We start from the raw sequence: 10,057 nt of genomic DNA on the forward strand, positions 1-10,057 counted from the left end.
TCTTATGAGAACTCATACTGGTTGACACTGTTTCAGTCCACCTTGCCAGGTCTATGTGAACAGCTTTAGAAGATAGCTTCTTTCTGGAGGAAGTAAAAGAAAGTCGGGCATATTTCCTTCCCTTCATGAAAGACTTGAATTTATTAAAACTCAGTGTTGCTTTCCTGTAACAAAACATCCAGTATGTTCTGGTAGGGCAGTGGTAGCCATGTGCCTTTAATCCCAGCACTCAGGAGGCAGAGGCAGATGGATCTCTGTAAGTTTGAGGCCAGCCTGGTCTATATTGTGAGCTCCGGGACAGTCAGGGTTGGTACACAGAAAAATCATGTCAAAAAAAGAGAGAAAAGGAAGAGGGGGAAGAAAGGAAGGAAGGAAGGAAGGAAGGAAGGAAGGAAGGAAGGAAGGAAGGAAGAGAGGGAAAGAAAGAGAAAAAGAAAGAACTCAGAATTTAGTGTGTTCAGGTATTTTCTCTTTGAGTAACTTTGGCAGGATTTGGGGGCAAGAGATATTAATCTAAGACAATGTTTATATTCTGGCCAGTACTATTGCTATGAGACAGTTGCTTATCTCTCAGGATATTAAGTCTTTTTCATGTCTTCTGCCAGCATCTAGGAAAATGTGACAAGCTACCTTGTTAGTATGCAGGTCATATTAAATCTCAACATCTTCACACTTCTTCTCTGTCACACGGTGAAATGTCTAAGAATCATACCCAGCGCTCTTTAACTCTTCATTCACATGCTTTTTCTAGGCTGGTGTTGCTGTCGTTAACATTTGATGACATTCTACCTTGAGATTTCCTTCATACCTATAGGCCACTAGACCTGATCTCAGTTTTCAAGTTTGGGGAATGGGTGATCTATCTGGAACAAATAGAACAAGTTTAAATTAGCTGACTGTTTTTCTTGCTATATTTTAAGTTAGTGGCAACACTTTTCCTGCTTAATCAAGCTCTTTTCTGGGGCTCTGTTTCTTGTGAGAGTCAGGATTGTGCCAGGTAGAGTTATGTGAATGGAAGAACCCTCAGATGGTACAACTGGAACCCCTTATTCACTTTGTAAATAAAGAGCTAGTTTTTAGCAGTTTGGGGAACACTGACCAAACCATACATTAAAAACATTTGCCTTTATTCATCTGTTCTGGGCTATTTGAGCGGTAGAATTCCAAGATGACATTTTTCACTGATTTCTAATCCTTCAATTAGTTGCGTAAGCAGTTTTAGTTGTTATTTCTAATCTCAGGTGTCCCAAGCATCCCCATTGTTCATTTAGGTCTTTTCCTCTCATTGTTTACAAATTCTTTTTTATCTCTTTGTTCACTAGAGCTAGAGAAACAGCTGCCATCCTGGGGCTGGAGAGAGAGGAAACAGAAGACCGTGGAGAAATGAGGCCATTTTCATTTATCATGTTCCCAAAGGACTGTTCCACCAGAAGGCCTGATGATTTGTTTAGGAATTTCATCAAAATGATTGCATGCCACCCTCACAATAGCCCTCTGAGAACAGAGGCCTGAGGAGCTTAAGTGACTGAGGCCAACATTACCCTGCAGTTATAGCAACCCTGTTTGAGAATTCCTTTCCCTACCCTGGATGTTGGCAAGTTCAGAGGGGAGTTACAAGGAGGTAGATGATAAAAGCCTTAGGACAAAGACTCTTTGATTCTGACAGATTCTGTCCAGGATGTCCAGAAGTCAGAAACTCAAGGGCAAACAGAAAGATGAATTGGTTCTCTTCTGTGTCACGTTTCCATCCAGAATGGTGGGGTCCAGGGAACATTTGGGATGTTTAAGGACTGGTGTACTGCAAAAATGTAGGGATTCCAGAAGTCCCCCTAGCCTTGGCTACCTTCTCCTTGAGCTCCTCCAGCAGCTATTGACACTGCATGCAAAGACTGGGACACTGGGGATAGATTCTCTAGGCTGGGTTCTACTTCAGTTGAAGCTAGAGGTGGTGGGAAAAATAAGTTAAGAAAGGGAATAAGGTTTCCTTCCACCCAAACTAATCAAGGAAGATTAGAGATAGAAAAGGTTGGCCCTGGGTACAGGGGGATCACAAGCATCTATAACTAGTGTTTCTCAACCTTCCTAATTCTACAATTCTTTAATACAGTTCCTCATGTTGTGATGATCTCCAACCATAAAATTATTTTTATTCATATTACACTTCAGTATAGTATTTGTATACTTTATACTATATATATTTATACTATATAGAAATATATATATATACATACATATATATATATATATACATATATATATATATATATACACATACTTCGGTATAGTATAAGAAGATACTATATAATTTTGCTACTCTATGAATCATAAGTATTTGTGTTTTCTGATGGTCTTAGGCCTGTGAAAAGGTCATTCAATCCTAAAAAGATCACAAGAACTACTGACCTACATGCTAAGGAGGGTCCTGAGCAAGTCGCCTCCAGGTTCCTTTTCTTGACTTGTGTGTCTGCATGAAGATGCATGAGAAAAGAAAATAGTTAATTTCTGGCCTGCCAACTCCTCTGGTGAGTAGCAGCATACCATAGAAATGCTTTCTTTTTCATGGTCTGAAAATTAGGAATTCTGTTAAGAGCACAGGATTTGGCTCACTGGTGAGTGTTTACCAAGCAATCACGAGGCTCTGGATTTAGTTCCCAACACCCACACATGTGTGTGTGTGCATGCACACAACACAGAGAGAAGGGGGTGAGGGAGAGAATAGATAGATAGAGAAAGAGAGGTAGCTAGATAGATAGATAGATGATAGATAGATAGATAGATAGATAGATAGATAGATAGATAAATGATAGATAGATAGATAGATAGATAGATAGATAGATAGATAGATAGATAGATAGATTAGCACAAAAGACCCCAAAACTGGAACTGGTAATTCTTTAAGAACTGGTAATTTTATTGAGAGTGTATTAATTTAATACTTTGATCACAGATATCATAGATTTTGTTAGGATACCACAAGAAAGGAAAGGTTATGGGGAGCATACACACATTTTAGGAAACCACTAGAGATCCCAAACTCTCTAGGCAGCATTATGCCGTTTTCCACACATGTGTGTCAGGCAAATGATCTACCGGTTGAACTATATCTCCAGCCCCTCTTTTTCTCACATGTAATATTCCTGATTTCCTCTTTTGTTTTTCTATTCTTGACATTACTGGAAAAAATTCTTAATCGGTAAAAATAATTCCACAGAGTGTTACTCTGATTCTCTTAGCTTGCTACATTTGGGTAGGGTCTTCTGTGTATCTTTGCCCATTATCAAATTGTGTGGCTCATTCCTGACATAATCAAATTCTACAGCTAAATAAATGTTTGTATATTACATATATGTATATATATGTATATATATATATGTGTGTATATATATATATATAAACAGAAAGAATATATGTAAATGTCAAATGTTAACAATTTAGAGATAAAGGTCATGCTGGTGTATATCACCATTTGTTTTTAATGTATAACATTTTTTCCAAATAAAAAATTGGGATTAATGTCCACAACGGCTGAGTCTGCCTTCCTGAGCAAGTGAGAATGAGGGAAGTGGACATGTTAGACATTGCAGCCGACAGGTCCGGAGTAGAGCACTTCCCTCTGGAAGGTCCAGCCTTAAGCAAAACTGACCGAGTAAGAAGTCATTTGAATAGGAGAAAAACAAAACTAGTTCTTTATGTGAAATAGGTGACTCTGCATACCAATGTTTCCCAAGGCATGACATGTGATCCCTGAATCATTCATCCTAGGATGCATTAACGCTTCAATTTCCTGTGCCTACACCTCAGAGCTACAGAATCAGAATTTTGGGGATTGGTGTTAGGAAAGCAGCCTTGTTAGCAAACTGCACTTATTTCTTTGTGCACTGAAGTGGAGACTATATTCTTCCCTTGAGTTATTGCACATCTCTAGAAAAAATTTCCCCAATTTTCTGCTAAGGAGGTAAAAGTTTACTCCAGTCCTTACAGGCTAAACTCTGATATACCTGCCTTCATAAGGCTTTTCTTGATTTCCTGGTTTCTTAACTCCTATTCTCTTCAAATAAGACAGATGAAAGACAATAGGGGTATATAAAGGGGGTCTAGGTACCTCTTGGGATATGAGAAGGTGCATAGTAGATGAAATACTGGAGGTATTAATATTTAGTCCTAAATTTTTACTTGGAAAGTATGTTACAAATTGAAAGTAACCTTGTTAAATACCAACATACCATTCATTTGTAAATTGATAGTATTTGATATTTTTATATATATTCACTTATAAACATATAGATGATGCATACATACATGCATTTGGCTATAGCATAAGAAATAAAATGACTGTCATACCAATTCACAATTAAATATTCCTAATATCTCTTAAGAAAGAGAATCATGCACAGTTTCCTCTTGTACAGCAGATAGCATTATCATATCCAAGAGAGTCAACATTTTAATAGACTAAAATAACAGACTCAATATTCTAAAATTGCCTCCAAATTATCTTAGTTGCTTATACTGACACAATTCAATCAAGAACTATGGATTTAATTTTCTTATCTTTTTAAGTCTTCTTTAATCTAGAATCTGAAAAAAAGACTGTTTTTTTTCCTCTATTAGTACTAATATTTTTGGAGAGCCCAGATAAGTGTCTCATAAACCATCTGGATGTTTCTGATGTTTTCTTCATGATCACATTCTGATTAAATATTTGGAGCAAGGATCCTACAGAATTAATGTTATTTTCTACCTGCTTGTGCTCATTTTATGTCCACTTGACATGGGCTAAAGTTATCTGAGGGGAGGGAAGCTCAACTGAGAAAGTTTCTCCATAAGATTCAACTCTAGTTGCAAATCCATTTGAAATAACAAAAAACTCGGGATACTGAAAACTATTCTCAGCAATAAAAGAACTTCTGGGGGAATCACCATCCCTGACCTCAAGCTGTATTACAGGGTAATCATGATAAAAAACAAAACAAAACAAACAAACAAACAAACAAAAAAACCCTGCATGGTATTGATACAGAGACAGGCAGGTAGATCAATGGAATAGAATTAAAGATCCAGAAATGAACCCGTACATCTATGGTCATTTGATTTTTGACGAAGGAGTTAAAAACATTCCATGGAAAAAGAACAGCCTCTTCAACAAATGGTGTTCGTTCAACTGGCGGTCAGCATGCAGAAGAATGCAAATTGATCCTTTCATATATCCTTAAACAAAGCTTAAGTCGAAGTGGATCAAAGATCTGCATATAAAACCAGGTACACTGAAACCTTTAGAAGTGAAAGTGGGGAAGAGCTTAGAAGACATAGGCACAGGGGAGAAATTCCTGAACAGAACACTAATGGCTTATGCTCTAAGATCAAGAATCGACAAATGGGACCGCATGAAATTGCAAAGCATCTGTAAGGCTAAAGACACTGTCAAACGGACAAAATGGCAGCCCACAGATTGGGAAAAGATCTTTACCAATCCTACATCTGATAGAGGGCTAGTATCCAATATATACAAAGAACTCAAGAAGTTAGACTCTAGAGAACCAAAAAAAAAAAAAAATCCTATTAAAAAGCGGTACAGAGCTAAACAAAGAATTCTCAACTGAGGAATATCAAATGGCTGAGAAGCACCTAAAGAAATGCTCAACATCCCTAGTCATCAGGGAAATGCAAATCAAAACAACCCTGAGATTCTACTTCACACCAGTCAGATTGGCCAAGATCAAAAATTCAGATGACAGCAGATGCTGGCAAGGATGTGGAGAAAGGGGAACACTTCTCCACTGTTGGTGGGGTTGCAAATAAACCCTTTCTTCCCCAGCTTGCTTTTGACCATGAGATTTCTTCATAGCAATAGTAACCCTAACTCAGACCTCTGCATCTGTTGGATGTTCTTATGTTATTAACAATGACCCTGATTTTAGCTGTGGTAAATTTGATGGCTCGGCTAAGATGTATGTTTTCTGAAATTCTTTATTATGAAGGTGCATTTTTTTCTTTGAAAACAATAAATAATCCTTGAAGTAATACTTAGAGAATGAAATCTAAGTTTGCCCTGGGGTAAAAAACTAAAAATTGAAATCAGGTTTGCCCTGAAATTTTTCACCAGTAGTTTTAAAGTCCATGGGTTCAATTGCTATACTGATAAAAACAGGAAAGATCCCTAAGAAGTCATACATTCTAGGACGTGCTTACCAACAGCAGCCACACAAGATAGGATATCATGGCACTGACTTTTAGCTCTTGTACTTGAAAGGTAGAAACAGGCAGGTCTCTATGAGTTGTAAGTCTGGTCTATGAAGTGAGTTCCAGACCAGCCAGAACTACATAATGAGACCTGTCTCAAATAAAAGATACAATAGTAACCCAAGTCAGGCACTTATTTTTATACCAATCTAAAGATAGCATGCCTGGGAGCGGGGGTGGAAAGGATCAAAAACTATTATATTTGCTCACGTATTATGAGCAGGAATGAGGCTGAGGAGCTCTGTGCGCATGGGATCCTACGTAAGTTCAAATCTCCAGTGCCCTCTTAAAAAGGAAGACATGGCTATCCATGCCTGTAACCCTAGCGCTGAGGAGCACAGGCAAGTGGATCCTTCCAAGTCAGTGAGGAAACCCTCCCTCAAGGCAACAGATGGACAGCCATAGAAAAGGCTTATGGCTCCTGTGTGCTTCTGCACAGGTATGCAGACTCACATTCATGAATGAATATAATCTCTCTCTCTCTCTCTCTCTCTCTCTCTCTCTCTCTCTCTCTCTCTCTCTCTCTCTCACTCTCTCTCTCTCTCTCTCTCACTCTCTCTCTCTCTCTCTCTCTCTCTCTCTCTCTCTCTCTCTCTCTCTCTCTCTCTCTCTCAGTCTACCTATCTATCTATCTCTTAACAAAGAGACAGAGAACAGTGAGAACACAGAGGGAATGGAGTGAGAGAGAAGTAGAGGAAACTCTTCAGGCATAACGACACTTTGCCAATAACCTCAGAACTCATGACACAGAGACAGAAGGATTGCAGGCTATCTTCAGCTACAAAACAAGCACCTCTTCAAAGGAATGGAGCTTACAGGTGGAGCACTTCATAGCATATACAGTAGACTAGATTTGATGCCCTGCACTGACAGAAGACAAACAAATAAAAGTGGACACTAGATTAAAGCCCAGTTTTAATTCTAGAATCCATGTTTATACAATAGAGTATACCTCTTAATACATAATTCCACCTGACTTCAGAAAAAAAAAAAAAGAAAAGAAAATTCCCCAGTTTCTTTTCAAGAGTTCCAGGTTCACAACATTCCTGAGTGTGGGGTCGCAGGGACTCAGACTTTCAGATGCTGCCTCTGAGAAATCAACTGACATCCCTGTGGTCTTCCAGCAAATGAGAAACTGAACGTGGCTGCTGATGGAGAGACCTTTCAATCTTGCCTACGAGTTTGCTTTTGATTCATGAGACAGCTGAGAGCCCCTGCGATCTCCGACTGGTGCTTTGCTGAATCTAGAGTGAGTTTGTGTTGGATGAATGGCAAACCCTCAGCTTGCTGAAATGCAGGTGCTTGGCCATAAACAGGTTTGTGGGATTTCAAAGGAAAGTCCAGTGTTGCCTAAATACCCCTTCTAAGCTTGGCATGTTTGACTGGCTCTCCTAAGGCTTGCAGCTTTTCCCCCTGCCTGTTACAGGGAAAATTCTCCTCTTAGCATATAACTGTTTCCAGGAGATTTATCACACTCACCTACACCTTCCTTCCTCTGCCAAGTGATTGTAGTCCAGTTTCCTTCTTAGTCTACCATTTCCGGCTTGAGGATGCACAGAAAATACAGCAGTGAGACCCACATGACATATACATTCATTCACATATGCATACATATGCACACACATAGACACTAATGCACACATAAATGCAGATATATATTAACGTACATACACGCATACACAGAAATAAGCACCAAACACACACACATTTACACAGATACACATATATACCAACACACTCACATACACACAAGTATGCACCAACACACATACTCACACAAATGCACACAAACACATATAACACCAACACACAGGCACAAATGTATAAAAATACAGACACACAAATACACAGCAACATACATTATCCTCAACACCCACACACAGGCACACAAACAAACCAACAATCCAAAGACTCAAAAGGGCCATCTGTAGTGTGAAGTTTTATTGAACATTTAATTTCAGACCATCCATTTTTTTAGTGATAGAGGTGTCAGGCAAGCATCCTTGCACCTGTTGCAAAGTCTCACAGCCGGACACAGACACACACATATAGAACACCATCCCAATTTTAGCATATGTACTGTTGAGTAGAATGCATGTACATATAAAGTATCATCCAAGTTTAGCATGTGTCTCAAAGCAGCCAGCATCAGATGTAGACACAGCACATTTCAAGGTTAGGCAAATGCTGAGGTCACGAAGCAAAGCTTTCCTCCTAGCTTGTTGGACAGTGAATGCTCAGGATGCCTCCGTCCTATGCCACCAAAGTTTAAGCAGCTCCAGTGACAAGTTGCTTAGTAATCTGCAGAGGCACCAGATCGCTCCAACTAGATATGTTTGACAAAACTCTTCTAAAAATCAAATCTGCTAGTCCTTGTCATGTTTTGCTTTTAGAGGCCACTGCCTTCCTCTGGATTCATCCAGAATAAGGACTATGCTTTCCCACAGAGAAACTAAAAGTTCCCGCATCGGTTCCCGGCAGGGACTCTGGAAAGCCTTCTTGCCTGTGTATTTCTGAAGTTCATTTTCACAGTCAGTGCTGCCCCCTCCTAGATTGCACCACTCCACCTTCCTCACTGAGCAAACAGAAGTTGCTGGGAGGCTGAACCACCATGGGCCCATTGCGGTGCTATCATTCTGCTTTGCCAAAAGCCATCTGAGGCAGCAGGTAAGTAAGCATTTCCAGAGGCACATTGGGTTTCTGAGAGGTACCAACCCCTAGCTAAGGCAGAAATAGGCTCTAACTTAATAATCTGCTCATCACACACAGTAAGAGACACCCTGACTTATTCAAAGACACTGTGGGTGGTGCAGAGGATGAATAAGCATGATTCACTGCCACTCTGTCACCCAGGGCACGAAGAATAATAAAACCCAAAGAATTGTAGCCGCCTGAGTAGTAAATTAAGAGATCCAGGGCTCAGCTAGACTCTAGACATCAATGTTACCATGGCAATAAAGGGCCCTAGCGTTCAGCAGCTATTACAGAGCAGGCATCTAATAGGCTAGTCTATGTCACAGCCAAAGCCCAAGAGGCTAGCAAAGAAGAGCAATTAGCATATCCATTCATTACAGGCCTCTGCACACTTCTTCTCTTAATTCCAATTAGTTGTTTGTTTGAACCAACATCTCTTGCCTGCATTATACTCATTGGTGCCTTTTAGCTAGTAGAAATAGGATAGAATTTCCACAAGGACTTCACAATTTCCCAAGCCTCCATTTATTTCCCCTGGGGTCTAGTCTTATATAGTCACAAACCCATAGCCTTCAGTCCCTCGAAATGAAAGCATATCTTACTTTATAACTGTACTCGACAGATGGGAACTGCTTTGGAATGTGATGTGCTAAGGGATTTTCCTGGAACCCGGTGAAATAGGGATCTGGGGCCATAATCTGGACCATTTAGGTCAAGGAAACCCTCTGATCTTAGCCAGTGAGCCTGCTGGCTATGGCTACTGGTCATTACTCAGAGGCTAGCTGTTCGGGAGGGGGAACATTGGACACCAGGACCGAGGATGACACCATAAAAGTCAGGCAGTAACTATTCTAGTCTGAAGAACCGCCCTTCAAGGTCTGGCCTGAGGCCTGCCTATTCTGTAACCCCTCCCTTGATAGTTATGGCCACAAGAGAATTCAACTGTCCCTCTTTAATTCACTTCAAAGAGGACACCCTTTGTTAGGAAGTGTTTATGGGGAGCCTTAGGCCCTAATTTGGCCTATCACTCTCAGCTTGAATGACTTACCCCTGAAAGGGGAGCCAATTTTCTTAACCACTAAGCTATCTCTCCAACTCTGACAGCTTTTCTTTTAATCAGAGT

This window comes from Micromys minutus (assembly GCF_963924665.1).
Source record: "Micromys minutus genome assembly, chromosome: X".
In the NCBI taxonomy this organism is placed as follows: Eukaryota; Metazoa; Chordata; class Mammalia; order Rodentia; family Muridae; genus Micromys; species Micromys minutus.